The 9,666-nt window shown below is 46.5% G+C and overlaps 1 protein-coding gene across 1 annotated transcript in view; it reads right to left on the reverse strand.

Annotated features, from left to right (window-relative positions):
* LOC107564274 (extracellular calcium-sensing receptor-like) overlaps positions 1-9,666 on the reverse strand; it is a 37,065-nt gene that overhangs the window by 24,552 nt on the left and 2,847 nt on the right. The gene's annotated exons all lie outside the window — the stretch shown is intronic.

A 9,666-nucleotide genomic window follows, 5' to 3' on the forward strand; every position in this document is an offset into this window, starting at 1 on the left:
GGAGGAGCGCAAGGTCTCTAACATCCACCAGCTCTGTGATGTCATCATGGAGGAGTGGAAGAGGACTCCAGTGGCAACCTGTGAAGCTCTGGTGAACTCCATGCCCAAGAGGGTTAAGGCAGTGCTGGAAAATAATGGTGGCCACACAAAATATTGACACTTTGGGCCCAATTTGGAAATTTTCACTTAGTGGTGTACTCACTTTTGTGGCCAGCTTTTTAGACATCAATGGCTGTATGTTGAGTTATTTTGAGGGGACAGCAAATTTACACTGTTATACAAGCTGTACACTCACTACTTTACATTATAGCAAAGTGTAATTTCTTCAGTGTTGTCACATGAAAAGATATAATAAAATATTTACAAAAATGTGAGGGGTGTACTCACTTCTGTGAGATACTGTAATAGCCTTATATATATATATATATATATATATATATATATATTAGGATATATCCCCCAACCCCACTCCCCGTGTCCATCCGGTCCGCGATAATATTTTCCAAACATAACTGGTCTGTGGTGTAAAAAAGTTTGGAGACCCTTGGTGTAGAGCATTGAGGAGAGAGGAGTACCTTGAGGTGGTGGGCATCTTCATGGATACAATGATGGGTGAGGAGGGAAACCTTGCACTCAATCCTGAATGAGACAGGGAGCCAATGGAGCAATTTAAGGATGGGAGTGATATGATCATATTTGTGCACCCTTATCAGGATCCTAGCAGCACTGTTCTGAATGTACTGCAGCTTCTGGAGGTTTTTGTCAGGGATCCCGATGAGGAGCGCATTACAATAGTCCAGCCTCGAGGAGACAAAGGCATGGACAAGCTTTTTTGCATCTCCAAAAGTGAGCATAGGGTGAAGTTTGGCGATTTTCCACAGGTTTTAACACCCAGGTTGGTGACTGATGTTGAGAGTGAAATATCCTGGCCAGAAAAGGTAATGCTGATAATGACAGATGTTCGGACCTGGTTTGGAGTGCCAATTAGGATGGCTTCAGTCTTGGAGCTGTTCAGCTGCAAGAAAATGTTGGAAGGTTGGAGATGGGCCTGTAGTTGTCAAAGACTTCTGGGTCTAAGGTGGATTTTTTGATAAGTGGTCTGATGACAGCAGTTTTCAATGTAGATGGAACATGACCAGCCTGGAGGGAGTGATTAATGACCTTAGTGATCAAAGGACTTATAACACAGAGGTTAGATTTTACCAAGGATTTGGGGAAGGGGTCCAGTGCACAGGTGGATGGTTTCATCTTTCTAATAATGTTTTCAACATCTTGCTGTGAGATGTCAGAGAAACAGGAGAGAGGTTGGGAAATCCCAGGCTGTGGGTCGACAGTCGGGCCAGACAGGACAGGGGAGCTGGATAGGACGGAGCGTTATCTACTTTCATATTTTCCTGAAAAAAGTGATAAAGTTGTTACATCTCTCCTCTGTAACTTCTGATTGACAATGAGTTTGTGGTTTAATGATATGATTGATAGTAGAAAAAAAAGTTGCTTGGAGTTTCCAGGGCTATTGTTAATGATATTTGGAGTAGAACTGTGACCGTGCTTCTCTCAAAGACCTCGCATAAGCCTTCTGATGCTCTCTGTATGCTTGCCTGTGAACAGTAAGTCCCAAGGTCATAAAGCGATGCTCAAGGACACGCCCAGCTGTCTTCATCTTTCGCAGTTCGTAGGTGTACCAGGGAGCTGAGCGCGAAAAAGGTGACAGTTCTAGTTCTGATATGGGTCTGGAAATCTAGGAGACTGCTCAGAGATTGGTTGTAGAAATCAACTGACTCAGTGACTGAGGAGAAATCAACAGAAGAGAGATGCTGGAGGTCTATGGTCAAAGTGATGAGATGCACATGATAATGGCATGCGACTTATTGTGCAGCCCTAATTTTTTTGTGTTTGTTTGTTGATCACAAAGTACAAAGTAGATGAGAAAAACTAGGATGCCGGCTGTATTCAAAGCGCCGTTACTGTTTCGGAAATTTTCCGCTGGCTCTGGGCCCGTATTTATCAAGCTTCTCAAAGTGCCATTTTAGTCTTAAGTGCTAAGAATTCATTACATTTACTCCTACTTTCAAAATTAAGTATAAAAGCAAGTTATCAAATTTCTTAAAGCTAAGAATCACTCTTACTCTCCCAGTTGTTTAAGACAGCTCGAGAGGTATTTCAAGTGGTTAGGAGTTGCCAGTAGGGGCTTGTGATGGAGCTGAGGAGACAGAGACGTGTGCAAATCTTTCAGGAGAGGAAGAATGTTCTTGAAATGTTTGACGACGAGCAGAGGTAATCTCAGAGGTAACCTCATTTCCTTAGGTAATCAAACAGAAAACGAGCAAAGAATATTTATATTACCAAATAACATCATAACTGACTTCAGCCTAGTATTATAGGCTCTTTAAAAACACTCCCGTTATCATCAGTGAAGCTACCTACACTGTATCATGAATAAATCTCTTACCCCTTATTTACACTGCACACGTCTGCGGCGCTTTATGGCTCCAAAACAGCCACCCGAGCTGATCACGGCTACTCACCAGCCTTGCCGCGGCAAGTTTCTGAAGCGGCTCTCCGCGCTGCATCACTAAAGATAGGCGCCTATATTTTTGATGGATAATAATAATAATAATCGTCTTGATGTTGTCAAAAAAATCAGTAGGGGGTGCTCCGATCAGGATTTTTGAGGCCAATCACCGATCACAGAAAGCAGTATCTGCCGATACCGATCACCGATACCGATCTTTTTAAAGCCTCTACTGCCTTTCCTTTTGCATTTAAATCTTTATTAAATGCAACCCTGCGGTTCATAAAGAACTTTGTTTTCCTACCTGCCATCTATTATTGCCTTATCTAAAAGTGCTCTTTCCCTTTAAACCTAGCCAAAAAGCCATATGTGTTGACTATGAAACCCAGTAGACTTTAATAATATGCATTTATGGTGTAATTACTAAATTTTCGTGTCAATCCATGTTCATATTTACTGCAAAAATGCGCTGTTACTTTAATTCAGCGCTTGCAGCGCAGCAAAAATAGACTCGGTGCGGAAACCATCTCTGCACTGCTGCAGACGCACCGCTCATGGAACGCACTGCCGGACAGCAACGGTGTGCAGTTTGTGCACTTTACTAATCCGTTAATATGAGCGCAGAAAAAATACACCACATACGCACTGCAAACAAAGTAATGTGAACCTGTGTGAACCTAATGTGATCCTCCTTTGAACAGAACAACCACATTCAAAAGAAACAAACTAAAGATTATCCTCCGCAGCCATCTGTGGTCGTAAAACTAATTAATGATCCGCATGATGCCCGATTGTCTGGATCGGCTTCCTGTCAAGGCCTGGTCCTTATCCCTCAGGGGATCGGAACTGCTAAAATCCTAACTCAACCAACAGGAGAAAAGAACTAATTTAAGCAACAGAACTACAGTGTTGTCTCGTGACTGGCTTCTGCATAAATACAAATCTAATAAACAACAGAACAAAGAACGTTGTATCTGGAAATGTTCCAGCGACAGACACTCCTGGACCCCATGACCATTTAACGCATAAATCGATAATCCGATAAACAGAAAGCGACAGATTAATAGCTCCATGTCCGAGCGAGAAGAATAGCAGGTCTACACCGCATTACTTTTTGCAACCTCCATTGACCTCAGGACTTTCTCTGTCCTCCCCCTTTCTCTACATTCCAGAAAAATGCACGTTTCCCTGTCACAGACAAGGAACATAGAACCTACACAGACAATTCAAAAGACAATCATTTAAAAGTATAAAAGGGCTACTTTATTCACAAATATTATGTTTTATGTCTTATATATGCTTGATGTGTTTCCTGTAATCAGTGCAAGTTTAACCAATGTTTTATAACCCCTTTTAGTAGATAAGATTATTAATGTGTATGCAAACTACCCAATATTTGAGCTTGAATGAAAGCTTATTTTATGTGCAAAACTTTGGTATGAATGAGAAGTGGGAAATATGTATGATACTCACATTAAGAAACTTTATAGAAGTATTAATACAATCTGGCAAGGATGTTCCCATGTGATATATTGGAGCATCATGTTAATTTATGCATGAAGAAGAACCTTGCGGGGCGTGGGCCCGCCCTACGGCCAATATTTGATTGGAACAACGATCTGTGGGACGGACTTATGCAGCTGGATCAAAAACCCTATGTCCGAACAGATTCAATGCCTTTTCACCTTTGTGTTAACCGCGCTCCAACTTGCGCTCACACGCTGCACCAAACACTCCGTGAAACTTCATGACTGAAACTTCTTAATCTTCAAAGTCTAAAGCCAAGCAGAGAAACTCTCAGAAGACCTTCAAGGCAAGCCTTACTCTCCTTACCCAAGGCAACCTACTTCCGAAGCTCCTACGTCACAAGGCAAACCTTCAAAACTTCATGCAAACGCAGCAACTCATTTCCTGAACCTTTTGTGTGTATTTGTGTATGTGTTTTAGCTTAGTTTAATGTGCCATAGAATAGTGAATAAACTGTTGTTTCATTTATAAAGAAGTATTGTCTTGTGTCGTGTATTTTTAAAGTTAAACTCTGCCCAGATCTGGCTACCTAGCTCGTAGTTTATAAATGATCACAAGCATGTATTAAACTTTGGCCAGGGATAGTACAAATATTCAAATTGGTAAGATATACTGATGTTAACATCTTGCTGGACGAACGGTAGATAAAGTGTAAACTATCAATTTTGGAATCAATTCAATCAGGTTGATTTTGAATCTTCAGATTCGATACCCCCTCTGAAAAGAGCTAAAATAAAAGAGTTATATTCCTTACACCTGGCATTATGTGTGTGCACTGCGAGTGCGCATGAGCGCACGGTCTCCAGGAGAGCGCGCGAGCGCTGAATGGTTAAACGCTGGCAAGAATTTAAAAAGTAATGCAATTTATAAACTTTAGTGACGAAGTGACACTGCCTCGATTGTGCAAGTGACAATTCCTGTGTCAACTGTGCAGCGTGCAGCTCGCTTATAGATAGATGCGATATGGTGATTTGAAGACATTTGCGTATTTTGAGAGAGTGCGTGCGCAGTAATTCACTCTCGCTGCTTGTGAAATTACATCTCACACAATGTTTTCAAATTACTTTATAATTTATCTAATGAAGAAATAAGAAGGTGAGTAACTCACCTTCAGCATTATAATGATTTCACCCGCGCCGGACAGAGACTGAGACGGTGCCACTGCATGTCATGCCAAACCTCTCATGGCAGCGTCATCAGCTTGAGATCGTTTTTTTGAGATCAGCCTTTTTAGAGACCGCCGATCAATCATCCCAACGTGATTATCGGCCGATAATAATCGGTACCCTATCAATCGGAGCGCCCCTAGAAATCAGCAACAGGCAATATCTCTGACTATCATTGATACACGATACTATCGTCTACCGGCACAACCCTAAATTGAAGGTTGTGATGACAATTTGTTTTCTTACCATAATGTATTCTCTTCTTAGGAGTTCAACCATTCAATGTGAATTTATCTGAGAATATTCTTAAATAAGGAAATCTATTCAGTGATTGGTCCATGTGTATTTCGTCATCCAAAATCCTGTTTGTGGCACAGCAAAGTGTCGTGAATCAACTCTAAGACTGACACTTAAGATTTAGTCCTACACTTCACTTAAAGGGGTCATATGATGTTGCTAAAAAGAACATTATTTTGTGTATTTGGTGTAATTAAATGCGTTTATGCGGTTTAAGGTAAAAAAAACCCCACAATATTTTGATTGACCAGCTATCCAGTGCGTTGTGATTGACCGAATACCTCAAGCATGTGAGGGAAATGTTATGCCCCTTACCATACTGTGATGCCCTGTCAGGCCGGAGCGATGATTCAAAACCTATAAAACCCATTATAAACGAGACATTTGTTGCATCCAGTGGGGACATAATTACGAATTATAATGACTTATACTGTCTTTTATAAAAATTTTGCATCGCGCCGCATAAACATAAAACCATGTCTGCATTTGTGATAACAAACAACAAGCCCTACTCTACACTGCCCTACGGAGTGAGATTCAGATGTGAATTATCAGTGGCAAATTCTTTAAATATAAAAAAACATACTTACAGTCTGTGAGTCAGAACAGCCGGCATTGTAGTCTACTCTACCAGGATCAAGAAACAGTCCTCCATAAAATGTGCTGCACACATCTGAATATTTGGTTTGAAGTGTTCTGGAACAGTGTACAACTTAACCACTGATTTCTAGTCGTGTCCTCTTTTGGAAGGCCAAACGAAGTAGTTTCGCATTCACAACGAAACACAACGTCACACACGGCGGGCTAGAGTGAGCAGCGGCGGCCTAGAGTGAGCAGAGGCCGGGTGCTAGAGTGAGGAACGGCCGGCGGGCTGAGTGAGCGGAGGTCGGCGGCTAGAGTGAGGAATGGCCGGAGGGCTAGAGTGAGCGGAGGCCGGTGGGCTTGAGAACGGCGTGGCCGGTGGATTCGACGAAGGAGCGTCTGGCAGGTTTGCGGCAACCACATTGCGACTCTGCTTTGTCCACGGTGAAAGCCGATCTGGCGATCCATAGCGCAAAGTTGATGCATTTCCTCAGCGACCAGCACGGATCAGCACAAAGCGATATCGTCCTCTTTTGGAAGTCTTGATGTTGTTTCTACATTAATTTGTAGGTTCAATGTGAAACTGAAACTTAATGCTCGGACGGGACAGAGCAAAGCCAGGGCTGGATCTGCCTCCTCCGGGGGCAGCACTTGCAGGTTTACCACTTGGTCTTTGAAGGGTGTAGTTGGAACCTTGGCCTCAGGATTACCTGGGAGTCAGCCGGCCCAAACTCTAGGCACGAATCGTTGACCGAAAATGTGTGAGGTCCCCTACCCTCTTGATGGAGGCCAGTGCAAGCAGGAGCAGAGTTTTCAATGAAAGAAACTTTAGGTCAACTGAATGCAAAGGCTCGAATGGGCCCTGATGTAGTGATTTTAGCACTAGAGACCGGTCCCAAGAGGATATAGAGGGGGGCCGGGAAGGATTCAACCTCCTGGCCCCTCTAAGGAACCTGATGACGAGGTCATGCTTACCTATCGACTTCCCATTCACTGGGTCATGGTACACAGCGATAGCAGCAACCTGGACTTTGAGGGTGGAGGGAGACAGCCTTCGCTCCAGCCCCTGCTGCAGAAAGGAAAGCACGACCGCAATCAGGCATCTCCGGGGGTCTTCTCGGTGGGCGAGTTGCGACATGCGATCGGAGCGCACACCACCTTGTCGGTTGATGTACGCAACGGTCGCTGTGTTGTCCGTTCGGGCCAGTACGTGCTTGCCTCGTAAACGCCCTTTGAGACGGTTCAAGGCCAGGCGCACTGCCAACAACTCTAAGCAATTGATGTGCCAATGCAGCTGCGGGCCCGTCCAAACCCCTGAGACTGCATGCCCGTTGTACGTGGCACCCCACCCGGTGGTGGAGGCATCCGTGTAGACCACAGCATGCCTGGAGATCTGCTCTAGGGGCACCCCTGCCCGGAGGAACGCAAGATCTGACCACAGGGTGAAGATTTGGCGACAGGCCGGTGTAACTTGGACCCGGTGAGTGCCGCGCTTCCACGCCCACCTCAGGACTCGGCCATAAAGCCAGTGCTGGAGCAGTCTCATATGTAACAGGCCTGCTCTCTGAGGGGAACAAGAGCTGCCTCCGCGACTTTCGTAAAGACACAGGGAAACAGTGACAGCCCGAAGGACAGGACCTTATACTCATATGCCCGTCCTTCGAACACAAACCTCAGAAATGGTCTGTGGCGCGGAAGGAGCAACATATGAAAGTACGCGTCCTTCAGGTCGATCCCTGCAAACCAATCTCGGGGACGGACGCACCGGAAGATGCGTTTCTGCGTCAACATCTTGAACGGTAGCCGATGAAGGGCCCGGTTCAAAACTCGCAGATCCAAGATTGGCCGTAACCCACCGCCTTTCTTTGGTGCAATGAAGTAAGGGCTGTAAAACCCCGACCTCAGAGCCGGTCCCTCCGGCCGATATATCGCATCCTTCGCCAGTAGGACTGTGATCTCTGCCTGCAGAACAGGGGCATCGGCGAACTGAATCGCATATCCGAGGCTGATGGTCTGCAGAAGCCAGCGAGACGGGCTGGGTAGCGCTGACCAAGCGGGACCACAGCCGTACCCGCAGTGGGGCAGCGAGGTGGAACACAGGGACCCAACTCGGGTGGCTTGTGAGTGGGCCCGAGAGGGGTGTGAGTGCGGGGTGCAAGGCTCACCTGGTTCCACGGGTTGGCAGAGGGTGCGTGAGTAGGGCCTTTGTTGACGCTCTCGAACCGCCCGCTGCTGCCGGCTGGCGAAGGAGGAGGATGAGTGAGATCCGGCGTTAGTTCATCCGCAACTCTCCGTGCCCTCCTGGGACCCAGATATAAAGGAAACTACTCTTTTGTCAAGAATTTGGGTACCGTCGGCCGTGAGGCCAACGGTGGGAAAAAATTAAACAAAAGATTCTCCACCCAAGGGAGTGGTGCGTTCACCATCACCCGAAGAGTGAGTAGGGCCTTTGTTGACGCTCTTGAACCTCCCGCTGCTGCCGGCTGGCGAAGGAGGAGGATGAGTGAGGTCCGGCGTTAGTCCGTCCGCAACTCTCCGTGCCCTCCTGGGACCCAGAGATAAAGGAAACTACTCTTCTGTCAAGAATTTGGGTACCGTCGGCCGTGAGGCCAACGGCGGGGAAAAAATAAACAAAAGATTCTCCACCCGAGGGAGTGGTGCGTTCACCATCTCCCGAAGAGCAGATCCTTCCATCTCTGGGTCGCCTGTCTCAGGGCCACTTGCTTCTCTGCTTGCCGCCAGGTTTGACAGGGGCCTGGACAGGCGGGGCAGCCCACCCACGCCCAGCTCGACGACGCCGCTTTGCTGAAGGCTGCTGAGGATGTGGCGCGGGAGCGGGTGCGGTGTCCCTCATGTCTGCCAGACACAGCCAGAGATGGCGCTCCTGGACCACAAGCGTGGACCCAGAGAACTTGCGGTGACCTTCGTCGCTCAGAGCGCGAGGTCAGTGCCGATTCGGAGCTCTTTCAGAACTTCCGGTTCGTGACCACCCTCGTGCAGGTCCTTCAGTACCTTAGCCTGGTGCACCTGCAGTAACGCCATAGCGTGTAAGGCGGAAGCAGCTTCCCCGCAAGCCGTATAGGCACTGCCAGTTAGACCAGACGAATGCCTACAGGCCCGGGAAGGAAGTACCGGGTCTCCCCGCCAGGAGGAGGCGGACTTAGGACACAATTGAATCGCTACCACCTGCTCCACCGGGGGCGATCGCCGAATACCCCTTTGCTGCACCACTGTCGAGGTTGGTGAGGGAGGAGGAGCCCGCCGGCCAGTTTCTGGCAGTAAAAGGTGCCGTCCACGACCTGGTGAGCTCGTCATGCACTTCCGGGAAGAAAGGCACCGGGGCAGGGCGCGAGCCACCCTGATAAAACCAATGTTTTTTCATTAGATCAAATAACATTTTGTTACAACATGCCACTCAGATGTTACAATGTGCCCCACTTATGGGGCATGTTGTTACATTTCACTTCCATTCTTTTGGCATAAATAAAGAAAAAAAGTATACACTGCAATTATGAAACAAAAGCACATATTTTTACTAAACAAGTGTGAAATTAATGTGGAGCAAAAAAAATAATATATATA

This window comes from Sinocyclocheilus grahami, unplaced genomic scaffold (assembly GCF_001515645.1).
Source record: "Sinocyclocheilus grahami isolate Dianchi unplaced genomic scaffold, SAMN03320097.WGS_v1.1 scaffold920.1, whole genome shotgun sequence".
NCBI classification, from domain to species: domain Eukaryota; kingdom Metazoa; phylum Chordata; class Actinopteri; order Cypriniformes; family Cyprinidae; genus Sinocyclocheilus; species Sinocyclocheilus grahami.